The following is a 12,604-nucleotide window of genomic DNA, read 5'->3' as shown; positions in this document are numbered from 1 at the left end:
AGCTGTTAGCCGGTAGGGGGGGGGGGGGGGGGGGGACACAAACGTTTCAAACGAAAGGCCTTGAAGAGGATGCAGCCGGACGATGTTCAAAGACCCCCCCGGACTGCTGGCTTGGTTCGATCCCCAGGGGGGGCGGGAGGGTCCCACACTCATCTCCGGCCTTCGTCACAGATGAGATTGAGAACAGGAAGTAGACTGTCATTTTTTTTCCCCCTCCCTCTCAATATTACCATTTAATATGTGATTCTCCTCTTCCGGTATATTTTTAACACTACGAGCAATAAATTAATCACGACTACCCGAATGATTGGTCCGGATGATTCCAAGATTCCTGCAAGCTGTTCGTACCCTTGTGCTAAAGAAAGAAAAGACCCACTGAAATAACTTGGAACTGATGAGAGTGCCATTTGCCAAAACGCATACTGACACCCCCCCCCCCAAAAAAAAAAAATTGAGAGAGACAAAAATCACAGTCACTCTAAAAGAACAGAGAGGAAAAAAAGTGTGAACTACTGTGAAACGTTGAGGAGGCGTGGTTATATTCTGGGGCTGCTTTGCTCCATCTGCCACAAGATGTCTTAAATACATACAAGACTATAATAAAGCCATTCTGGACTGGAATATGCTGCGCAGTCAGTAAGCTTGGTCTCATAGTAGGCAAACAGTCCTCCAACCATATAAAGAACCAAAAGCAATGCTAAGAATATGAGATCAAGACACTCGATTTTTTTTTCTTATTTCGATTCAAAAGAAATATCGAGTTTTCCTAAATTATTCTCAGTGGTCATTTTTGTTTTTGTATTAGCACTTCTGTCAGTTTGATGTGATTTCCACGGCCATTGTGTTTTTTTCCCCCTTCCTTTGACAATAAGCTATCAACAATTCTGATTTCAGAATGGAAAATACAATTCTTGGCCAGTGGCAAAAAAATAAAGTTTAACGGTTTAACATCTCCAAAGTTTGGCAAAAAAAGAATAGCGATTGCTACTATAAAAGAAGAGGGGGGGGGGGACAACATCCTTGAGATGTGAAAATGTAATTTCTATCATTTCCCTCCCCATTAGTCAGCTTTGAGGCATTTGTGTCATCATCCTTGGACACTCGACGAAGACGCACGAATGACTTTATTTTGCCGTTATATGATGAAACTCAATGACAGCATCTTCAAAATGTGACTGAGGGAGCATAGCCACGCCATTCCTGTCGCATTAAAAAGACATTTTGTCTTGTTCCGAGGTCGGCTGGTTGAACTTGCCGAATACTTGTTTACTGGTTAAGCCTCGAAGGTCAAAACGATCGCACGTCAGTGGCCGACATCCCCGGGGAATGTCCGAGGAATGAATTTAAAATAGTCCGGTTCACACCGTTTTTAAGTTTCGATGGGTTTGCTAAAATCTTAAGTATTTCTACTATAAATAATAATAATATACAGTATATATATATATATATATTTTTTTTTTATGCGACGCTGTTGATCCTGTGTCGGTAGGTGCTGCTGTTTTGGTGAACAATGTACAGCGGTACCTCTACTATTAATTGGTTTTACAAGAAATTTCTTAACTAGAAAGACGTGTTTTCCATGTAAATGCCCTAATCCGTTCCAAGCCCACAGCAAAAATTCAGAAAAATGTTTTCTAAAGCATAAAAATGTGTAACAAATACATCTTACAATTAGATTACTGTATTTTCGCATCTTGAAATTTCTTTCCCAACAAGCGGCGATATTTTCCTGTTGAGGCGTTTCGTAACTTGAACATTTCGTATGAAGAGATGCTCATAAGTAGAGGTGCCACTGTACTTCAAATGTACTTCTCCTCTTCCAGGATCTACATTCGTTTTTGTTTTGGGCTGTAAGAAGAAACAAGGTTCGGGGGAAAAGAAAAAAAAAACTTGTTTAACTGAATAATGCAACACATATAGTCTAATTCACAGGAGGCTCTGTGCAAGTGGCTGTGAAAACGGTTATCTGTGTGGAATTACTCGAGTTATTTCATTTCCATTTCACCTCTGCAGCCGGATGGAAAAATATCCTACCCTGGCAGGTGTTGAATATAAACAAAAGAATGGAAAGAATAAGACCGGAAATGATCTCTTTATAAACTCTGCGAAATAGCTTCCAGGCAGATGTTCATCACAGGTCAGCGGTGCATCGGCGTGTATGTGACCATGCAGCAGTGTGAACAATTTAGTCACAGCGCAGACAGGAAATAGTGTTGGACATCGGCCCATTTTCTGTAGTTATCTAGTATGAGAACGTTTCGATTTGGTGCTACTCTTGCCACCGGTCCGTGGACTGCAGTGTCGTGGGGATTTTTAATCCACTCGAATCAGATTTCAAGTTTGCCTTACAGGGTCAGCCAGCTGGCCCAACAATAGGGTCAGCATTTTTCCATTGTGATTGGTCAGGCGGAGACATACAAAAATTGGTTGATTAGTGCGGCTCTCTGCACGGTTCGTGAATGTGTGCTGAAGCTTATTTGCCCATGAAAGCCACGATAAACAACTCCACAGATGACATTACAAAAGCCAATCTGCAATTCATTAGTGATCAAACAAACCCAGGTGTTCATTTCTCTGGCGAGCTTTCTTTTGGGGGGGGGGGGGAGCAATGTGATTCAATATAGAAGACAATAAAGCTCAGCTTTGATTGACAACGTAGAAGCGTTGTTAATATAGCGATATGTTTTACAAGTGCCGTGTGAAGGCCCTCTGGAAAATGGCGCCCTTTCATCGATGTTATGAGTCTTCGGCCAAATAAATTGCCATTCCACATCTAGTCCTAAAAATCTCCTTGGTAGTGCTAAAAACAAACAAAAGAAAATTGATAACGCAGCCCCCAAAACCAGTTGTTCTCGACAACATGAAATTTTGTAGGCACGTCGATCGGAAGCGGACGCACCAAAGACGGTCACGCCATTTTGGTTTGAAGCTACCATTTCGAACCCGTTGCTCATTAACCGCCGGGGACTCTTGAGCAGTGCCTCGAAAGACCGCGGGAGTCGTTATCACAGCACAGATTGTTGCTTAACCCTTTCACGGACAGCGGTTACGACAGCGGACAGTTTATCAAGTGACCGTTATTTGTGCTCGAAAGGGTTAAATATTAAAAATATCTAGCGCTAACGGCCGGCCGTCATGAATTCCGACGTGCGCGTAGGGAGCTTTGCGGGGAACCGAAGCCGCCCCTGACATGCGATCCAGAGATACAGCCGTGGCGCCTCCGAGGCTCTTGGGCTATGATCATCCGTCAAAGCGCTAACCCACTATCCGAGGCGGTAAATTAAATAACAATGGACTGCACGGTTTCGTGTCATGGACATGTTGCTGACCCGGAGCAAATGGCCACTTCTAAAGGCTCAACAGCGAAACACCAAAATATTATATATAGTATCCAGATACAAGAAAAAATAGCATGTGAACCCCTTTTGGGATTACCTGGATTCCCGCATGTAGATTTTCACCTCTGTTTTGGAAAATACCAACCCAGGCCTTTCGATGTACCGTAAGAGGCAAAGTGGGTCAAGCCGAGCAGTCGGGGAAGCTGCCGCTGCTGCACGAGCCGACGTCACTTCACATCAATTGCTCTTTCGGTCTCGGTTGCAAACTGACCGACGGTCATTCTGTCTGAGATGCGCGAGTGGGACAGCGCTATACTTGAGGGCCAAAATAGATGTGATTTGAGACTTGACAGCTAAGGTGCTCGACGGTGTTTTTAAATCAGGTTCTTCCGAGTCAAACGGATCAAGGCACACTTTTTGGATGGGATGGAAAATGTCGATCACAAAATATGGTGCCAATTTTTCCACAGTGAATGAAGAATTAAGGAACATTCAAGAGTTAAATGCGACGTGAAATGCTACTTGCTCGCCAAATCAGGAGCACTCGCTGGAGAATTTGGGTGCGGATGTCATGAAAACTAATTTGAATTGAAAAAAAAAAAATCACCTTTTGGTTTAAAACCATGTGAGCGCATTAAAACCAGAATAGCGAATCATCGGATGATTCAGAATTATTATTTTTTTTTATGACAAGCACATTGAAGGCATCCCAATTACAGGTTTGGACATCTAACAAACAAATTTAGAGGCAACATGAAGAATTCCAAGCATCAGGATAAAGGATTTTAACCCTTTCATGCACTCCGTAACCTGATAACAAGGTAAGTTGTCCACTGTCGTAACCGCTGTCCACGAAAGGGTTAATTTCAGAAAAATCATAACTCTGCGTCTAGATTTTTGGGACAATCGCACGACCGGTTTTGAGAGCGACCATCCGCTTCTTGCACATCTTCGCCCTTGGATCACGCACCCGTGTGCTGCTCTTATTTGGCGGGGGGGGCGATGGCGTGGCGCCAACGCGGAGTCGCGATGCCAAGCTCGCTCTGCCAGCTGTCTCCATTGTCTATTCCAATGCCACGCGCGGGGGCAGGATGAAATGCTGAGCATGGTCGCGCCGATGAAAGCCGCGCAATCTACAACTCACCAAATGGCACAATTTCCGTCGTTCTAAAATGTAACGTTTTTTGCGATGGTGCCATAGATGGGTACTGGTGATGGCAAAACTTGGGGTAAACCAAACCCGAGTCTGGTCATCGAGCGCCTAGACGCAAAGAACTTTTCACACTCACATTTACACGGATGGACAATTGAACCCGCCATTTAGATTTTTTTTGGAAAGTGGGAAGAAGCCAGCGGGGAGAACACGAACACTCGGAACCGTGAGGCAGACGCGCCATCCACTTTGCTCCCCAACATGATAAACAATCCCTGAAAAGTGAGAAGACGGCTCGATCGTCTACGGCTACGCAAATGAATTGTTTCCCTAACGGCAAACGCTGCGGCGTTCTGAAACCTCAGACTGTCGAGAATAAGCGGTCGCGCGTAAAACCAATATTTGCGCAGATGAAACACAGAAATACAAACACAGGCTGTACACAACAGCGAGGGAGGGGGCCCCTTATGCCGGCATCGGAACTGAAGAGGCCTTCCAAAGACACGGCGGAGGAACGTTAACAGAGTGCAGATCGTGATGGCGGGGAAGGTCAGACGAGAGGGTGGCGGTTCCGTAATGTTTACCTATGTGACGATATAATGGCGGCGAAGGATCATCAGATCATATCGGGAAGGGGAAAGTGCAAATAGCTTTCTATTTGTACAAACACAAAAGTCATTTTTGATGTCATTCTATAATCCTTGGAAATCAATAAATGTCTGCTCAAGAGTTCACAATCCAGTGAAGGGTGGCACGTTCAAGGGTCGGTATTCACAAACGTGCAGATTTTTGCTTTTCGAACCTTTGGGGCATTTGGGTGCCAAGGAACTATGTTGAAGTGAGTTGAGTTTTAGTCAGACCAAAGTAGTGCTTTCCCACCATCGGTCAGAAATTTGAATGGTTGGGAAACTATGCAAAGCTCACAAAAGCATGACATCTCAGTTTCGACGACATACAAGGCGCCGCCTTGAGATGAGGCAAAACACAGGTATCTCAAATCCTCCTGCCCCACTGAAAATAACACTGAATGGAAATACAGTCAAACCTCGGTTTTCGTCCATAATCCGTTCCAGAAGGCTGTTCGAAAACCCAAACCACGCTCTTTTTAAAATAAAAATGTTTCCTGAACACGTCTGCTCACAATGGACAGCGACACGAATAAGCGTCACTTCCTCATCTACCCGAGGAAGCGTCACTTCCTCGTGTAAGGAAGGCGAGAGGAGTCAAGTGGTGCATTCAAGTGCGCTCAGTTTGTTCGAGAACCGAAATGTGTTCATCATCCGAGGCATAAAAAAAAACTCAACATTTTGGTCGAAAACCGAGATGTTCGAAAACCGAGGTTTGACTGCACCATGAATCCATTCCAGCTCCAGCCTACCCCTCCACCAATGTGAAAAACACCACATTAAAATATTGCACAATTTCGTAACCTCAATAGTATGAAAATAATTAAAATGCGTGTGCGTTTGTGTATCGTGATTAATTAACCACAGCGCCTTCCTTCCTGGCGACATGAAGACAAAGACTCATCTACTGAACGTAACTCGGGTAAGTAATATCAGCCGCTCTTGCAGAGGATAAAGAAGATATGCCTGTGAGTAAAATATTGTCTGTCTTCATGTTTTCAAGTCAGGCAAAGTAAACATGAAATCTCTTTTCTATTAATTAAACTGCATTTGGGAGGTGGGGAGGGGGTGGAGGGGGTTATGAGACCCGACTCGATTCCAGTGAGGGCAACCTGCTAACAGAAAAAGCCCAAACGGCTCACTGGGAAGGATAAATCAAAATGGCAACTAATTTGCCCGATTGATTTTTTTTTGTTGTTTTGGGGGTGGGTCAACAATTTCTAAGGAATTCAGTTTAGCCACTCCAGGCGGGACCGCCCGATCACCATGGCCGCAATATCGTGTCGCTGATTTAGTCCCGGACGACAATGATTTATTAAACATCCGTACGTGTTAGTAACACCGGCTTTACACCTCATTTAACGAGGACGAGATGCCTTGGAGAAAACTCTTCGTGGCGTCTGTTTGAATCACGTCTAAAGGACCAATCACTATGTTGTGTCCATAAAGTTGCACCGGAGACATACTCGAGACCGACAAAGCTCTCTGAAGCACTTTATAGCGACTAAATAATGCATGACCAGATGAGCGCACGCATGATGTAGCACAGGCATCTGTCAGGGCGAGCAGCGATGATGAATCCTACTGGACAAGCAGGACAACAATACTGCTCATGAATCAGCATAACAGCTGACACAGTAATTGCACCTCACTTATTCACCTATTTGCGTTTTTTTTTTTTCTCTCCGCGAAATCTATCCCGAGCTCCTCAGCGAAAAACCGACTATTATTTACATTTATTCTGCTCTTTCCGAAACGCCATCAGATGGCCAAAAATTCCACAAAGGACCTGTCTGAAATAGGCATTGGTGTTGACTGTTGGGGAGGAGCCAAGTTTAGCCTGGGTTGTGAGTGGAAATTATAGTGTTTGCGCTACATGTGTAGGTATAATGTGCTAGCACTTAAAAAAAAAAATCACCGGTATTTATTTTTATATATACCCCATGGCTGTGGTTCTTAACCTTTTTAGAAGTACCGAACCCAACCAGTTAACTCCTTCAGTGACCAGACAATTCTGGACCAAGTCTGAAAAGACGTTTTAAAACGTCTTTGGGAGCGAATGAGTTAATATGCACATCCACCGAACCCTCCTTGAGTGAAAAAGATATCAATATTTTTTTTACAAATTCAAGATATTAAAAAAGCATTTATTAAAAACAGAATAAAGTTAATACAATTTCAAGGGATAAGTATACATTTTTTAAAACATTGAACGACGTACGATCACCACACACACGACTACGAAGCGAACTAAATTTCCCGCAGCAGTGATTGGACGAGCAATGTCATGTGATCATCTGCAGCCAGTGATGGCCAAGCGGGCGTGTCACAACTTAATTGACATGTTGAGTCGGGTGTTTTAACTTCCATGGCAGAGGCTTCATCGAACCCCTGAGACCGATTCGCCGAACCGCTGGGGTTCGATCTAATTTAGGTTAAGAACCTCTGCACTATGGTAATGCTCTAAGATGGTCTTGAAATTATATTTCAAAAGTTTTGGGATCCTCGTTTGTGGGATACTTATCATTTGAAGTATTTATACAGGTAATTCCCAAAAGGAATTGGCAGACATCCTGCAGAAATCCTGTAATGCATTTGGCTTTTGAGTTTTTGACTCTGGCTTACCATCTAAGGTCAGAACTATACGCACTGTTGCATGTGATTGTGAACAATGGGATGTCATGATTTTAAGTCTCCTTCCGTATCGTCTAATCATGACAGCGACTGCCACGTTAGTCATGCTTAATGTACAGAAGGTTAGTCAAGTTAAGCGGGCGGATCTGCGTGGTCGCGGGCGTGGTCGCAGCCAACTTCACTCGCGGCCAACCTAAGCGGCTCCTTTAATTCCCTTGAAATGTGTTTGCTCACCCATGAAATGGGCCCTCTTCAGACTGCCTCACACACTTGATCGTTTCTGTGGCCCCTCGCTGCGATGGTCTGAAAAATGAAACGCCATGTTTCAGAGGGTTTGATTCTCGCCGTTTCACATGTCCTTTGAGTTAAAAATACATTTGTTTGCATTTTCGTTTTATAAAAGCCCACGCAAAATACAATGTGTAAACTCTGATGAGCAAATGCGTGGAAGCCCAAACTCCCGGTCCTCAAGTAGACAATGACATCCGACTATGAAGCCAGCCCAAGAGCGGCCCACCCTCCTTAACCGCTCATTGTACTGCTCGCACGGAATTCCAGATGTCCACATCACTTATTCAAAAGTGGGAATGGAACGCGTACAGCATGAGATCCTACCAGCCCAACCCCGTAACCACCCACTGAACCGGCTCCAGACGAATCGAAAACCAGCTGTTGAAACAACCGCCGGGCCAAGTGTTCCCAAAGTCTGCTATAGTGGAAAACAAATACTGCAAAAAAAAAAAATGTCATCAAAAGACTGTCCATGATGTGAGGAAAGATGACAAGCCCAGGAGGGAGTGGGATGTAGACAAAGCGAGGCGACGGGGAGGAAGTGATGAAGACTACCCTTGCTGGTAAAAACGAGCTTGGACGAGCCAGCTGGAATGTGAAATGCAGCCTGGAACAAAAAAAAAAAAAAGTGTTGCAGAAATTCTATTTGACTTGTTGAGAGAAAATGGAAATGACTGTGAGATTGAGCCACAAGTCTTTTCGATCACCCAGCAGCGGACTGCTTTGCACCGTTATCTTTCGCAAGACCTGCCTTACTTTTGCTGTAACAAGCTTTAAAATATGTGTTATGGACCAGAATTATGTCAATAAATTCAACGTTTACAAGGTTGTGAAGAAAAAGTCTGAATTTGTCACGAGAAGTAAAACGACAAGAATTTTTATTTCAAGACCAAAATCATATTTCCGACGAGTCGAATTCGGGACGATTTTTTGGGGTGAATTTCTTATTGTTGAAATGATCAAGTCACAATATTGCGTGAGAAAGTCAGAATTTTGGGTGGGGGGTGAAGGTACCCTTTCATGCACCCTGTGGCCTGATAATATGATAAGCTGTCCACTGTACTTATTTCAGACAAAAATCCATCCATCCATTTTCTGATCCACTTCATCCTCACAAGGGTCACGGGGGGGGCTGGAGCCTGTCCCAGCAGTCTTCAGGCAGTAGGCGGGGGACACCCTGAACCGGTTGCCAGCCAATCGCAGGGCACACAGAAACGAACAACCATCCGCACTCACACTCGCACCTACGGACAATTTTGGGCGTTCAATCAGCCTGCCGCGCATGTTTTTGGAATGTGGGAGTAAATCGGAGTACCCGGAGAAAACCCACGCAGACACTGTCACACTGCAAGAGAGATATTTTTTTAATTTACAGGAATAAAGTGTTCCACTGTGAAAATTAAGTCAGAATCTGACTCAGATGACGTAAATTTAACCGGAATGAAGTCGTCAAAGTCATTTTATGAGAGGAAACACGGTTCCAGATCCGCATCATAATATTCAGCGAAAAAGTCATTTAGTACTGGAATTCAGCAAAATTACGCGTCTTTTTTTATGAAAAGAAAAATGGAAAATTGTGAGATTAAAGGTGGAATTCGGTGAACTAGAGCAAAATGTCAAATAAAGCCACTTCACCCCACTGCCCAGAGACTGGGCCAGTTTAGCAAAAGGCGGGCTACAATAACTCACAAGCGACTAACGCTTATTTCATAATGAGCCAGGGAGCTACAATAACGAGAGCATCTTGACTAAAAATACCCCCCGGGCTCTTTTATGAAACAATATCGAGCGGAAAAATCATGGGTTTTACCGAGGCGCTTCGCCCACGCCGCCGTGTGCTCCATAAACACCCGAGTCGCAAAAGCTCAAGAGATTTTTTTTTCCCAATTAAAAACGCTCTTTCCCCCGCCCCGCGGAGAATGGGGAAGACCGCGATAAGCAGGGCCCGTGGAATCAGTCTGATACCACGCCAGCAACTGCCTCACACTTTTGGTCCTCATCATCATCCTAAAGTGACAAGGACATGCGATAGTTGATGAGATTTTACCTTTGTCAAGTTCCTGATGGAATTAAATCCACTATGAACGCTAAATACACAATTTAAAATGATATGACACCACATAACATGCTGAACACCACAAGTGGGACTTGTACTGTGCTTTGAGAATCACTTCTGTCGATAATAAAATAAAAGTAGAGTTGAACTATTTATTGGATAGACTCAATTTTATTTTGTCAAGGGGTTGCACAAAATAAAATGATCTGAATCCAGATACTTGTAATTCTTTTATGTAGCTGTAGAGCAGGGGTGTCTAACAGATTTTTTGTCGCGGGCCACTTCGGAGTTTCAGCTTCTTTCGGAGGGCCGATGTAAAATCTCAACGTTATTTCTTGCCCATGACAATTTGACATTTCGGTACAAATTTCAGCAGGGATCGTGAAAGTTCGACACACATGATATGCTCCCGCGGGCCGGATCTGGGCCCCGGGCCTCGACTTTGACATCGATGTGTAGAGTCTACTTCAAAAAATAAATAAATCTGGATCCATACCTCCTGTACCTACTTGATGAAATAAAATTGAGTACTGTTGTACATTCAACACACCATTTTTTTCCAGTGTAATACACAAAATATTCACTGCCTAAATACTGTTCAACGTCAACACATTAAATTTTAAAAACTGTTGGATTTTAAACATTTGGATACTTTTTTTTCATTTTTATGTGCAATCCATTTTAAGTCAATCATTATTGAACCATGTTTTTATTTTCCTATATTAAAGACACTTTTTGTAATAAATCATTTTTGATAAACACACAGGCCTACTCGTGTACTTTAATATCGGTAACAATGGCAGCTCTTCCAAAAAGTGCAAGAACCACTGGGATTGGTAATAGCTTCCTGTGAGTCTTGAAAAAATAGCATTAGCCTAAAAGCATAATTAGCTGTGTTTTTTTTTTTTACCTTTCTCAGAAAAAAAGATGTATTGAACAAACGAAAACAGTCCACTTGCAGCGATTTAATCTTAGGCCCTTAATAAATGTAAAAACGACTTGGGCAAATATGATGAGGGCTAACATTTTAAATCGGAAAACTTATTTTCATCTGTTTTAGCACATAAAAACACATCCCCCTTGCATCTGGAAGCGCTTATCTAAAACGACATACCGGGACATAAGTTGTGTAATTTTGTTCATGGCTCTTTAAGAAAATGTTGACAAGCCACTTTGATGAGTTAAACTCATTGTATTTAACAGTTCCGCTCAATAATATGAATATATCCGTCTGTCCATTCACCTCTAATGGACACCCGTGTTAAAATGAGTTAAGGGAATTGCGTCTGCAAATGGGATTAGCTCAAAGCACCTCTGAGGACATCCAGCAGATGATCTACTGATGGTTTATATTTTTTCACTTGCTGGGGAGCCGCATAAAGGCTCAGTGGTGTCAGAGCTTGACGATCTAGAAGCTCTCAGCACTATTGTGTGTGCGTGTGCGTCTGTGTTGTACATGTCCATCCATCTATGTGGCGCAAGTCTGATTGTGTGGTAGAGATGAAAAGGGCAGTTGTTCAGGAAAAGGATTTGTATCCTGTTTGACCTCCCTGTACCTCTCACAGCACACATTCCCACGCGTGGGCCTTGCACATACAGACGCACCTGAAGGTCAGTGGGGGTGCTCGTATGAGGCGAGGCTGCTCAAGGGGAGCAAGAGTTCTACAAAGCCTCGCATATTTTACAGTATTTAGTCTGCTGATCTGTTAAGTACAGCATGAGCTGGTAGCTGACTGCCGCTGTTTTAACTACCAGAACGACAACATTTTTTAGTTCGGAAAATGGATGGATGGATGGATGGCTTACCTTACACAGAATCCCATTCTACATTATGGCCAAGGGTAGAATCCAAATCCAAGCCACTTGAACTCCTGCTGCTGTCAATAGGACCATTTTCAGTTTCTAAACAAAGTTGACATAATCAGGGTGCGCATGAAATTATTGGCGCAGAAAGAATATGTACACTAAAACGAAATTAAAGAGTTTAAACAATTACAGTAATTTCGCCATTGGGCCACACGAGAAACTGGAATGCTTGCTCACGACCAACCCAACATGCTAACCTCAATTCATGTTACTAACTAGCACTAGTAGCAAACACCTTGCCATTATTCCGCAATTCCTGACATTTCAAGACATAGGTGTTAAACCAAATGGCCCCAATAACTTACCAGATGTGACATGAGCACTGCACAGGTGATTCCTGATTAAGTCCTCGTTTGATTAGCTAGCAGCCACGGGGTCCTCCACTGTTTCTGAAATGGCTCGTTTCCTCTTAGAATTTGTTTGTTTTTGTTTTTGAAGTCCTCTCCAGCCCAATTCGTACACACAATAGAAAGGCATATTTATATTGTTTGACACGATTCAAAACCTATACCAACGCCAATATTTATTTAAAAAACAAAAAACTTCACAGGCACACAAGCTATCATTTTGCGCTAATGATGCGTAGCCAGTTTTTGAAGACGTAAATGAAAATACAGTAGAAATGTATTTCTTCTTTGTT

At 43.2% G+C, this 12,604-nt stretch overlaps 1 long non-coding RNA gene across 2 annotated transcripts in view; it reads right to left on the bottom strand.

Moving 5' to 3' along the window:
• The window catches only part of LOC147187201 (uncharacterized), a 31,313-nt gene extending 18,744 nt beyond the window's left edge, over window positions 1-12,569 (bottom strand). Inside the window, exons 1-3 of one of the 2 annotated variants that reach the window (XR_015098972.1) lie at window positions 12,270-12,569; window positions 11,905-12,000; window positions 7,986-8,054 (exon numbers count right to left, since the gene is read on the bottom strand). This is a non-coding gene — a long non-coding RNA (uncharacterized LOC147187201). The remainder of the gene's footprint in view (window positions 1-7,985; window positions 8,055-11,904; window positions 12,001-12,269) is intronic. The other variant, XR_015098973.1, reaches the window with a different exon arrangement.
• Between the last annotated feature and the right edge of the window lie 35 nt (window positions 12,570-12,604).

Source organism: Hippocampus guttulatus, chromosome 21 (assembly GCF_054856545.1).
Source record: "Hippocampus guttulatus isolate MCC_2025c chromosome 21, RoL_Hgut_1.0, whole genome shotgun sequence".
Classification (NCBI taxonomy): Eukaryota; Metazoa; Chordata; class Actinopteri; order Syngnathiformes; family Syngnathidae; genus Hippocampus; species Hippocampus guttulatus.
Note: the sequence above shows the minus strand (reverse complement) of the source record. Positions and strands in the feature narration are given on the sequence as shown.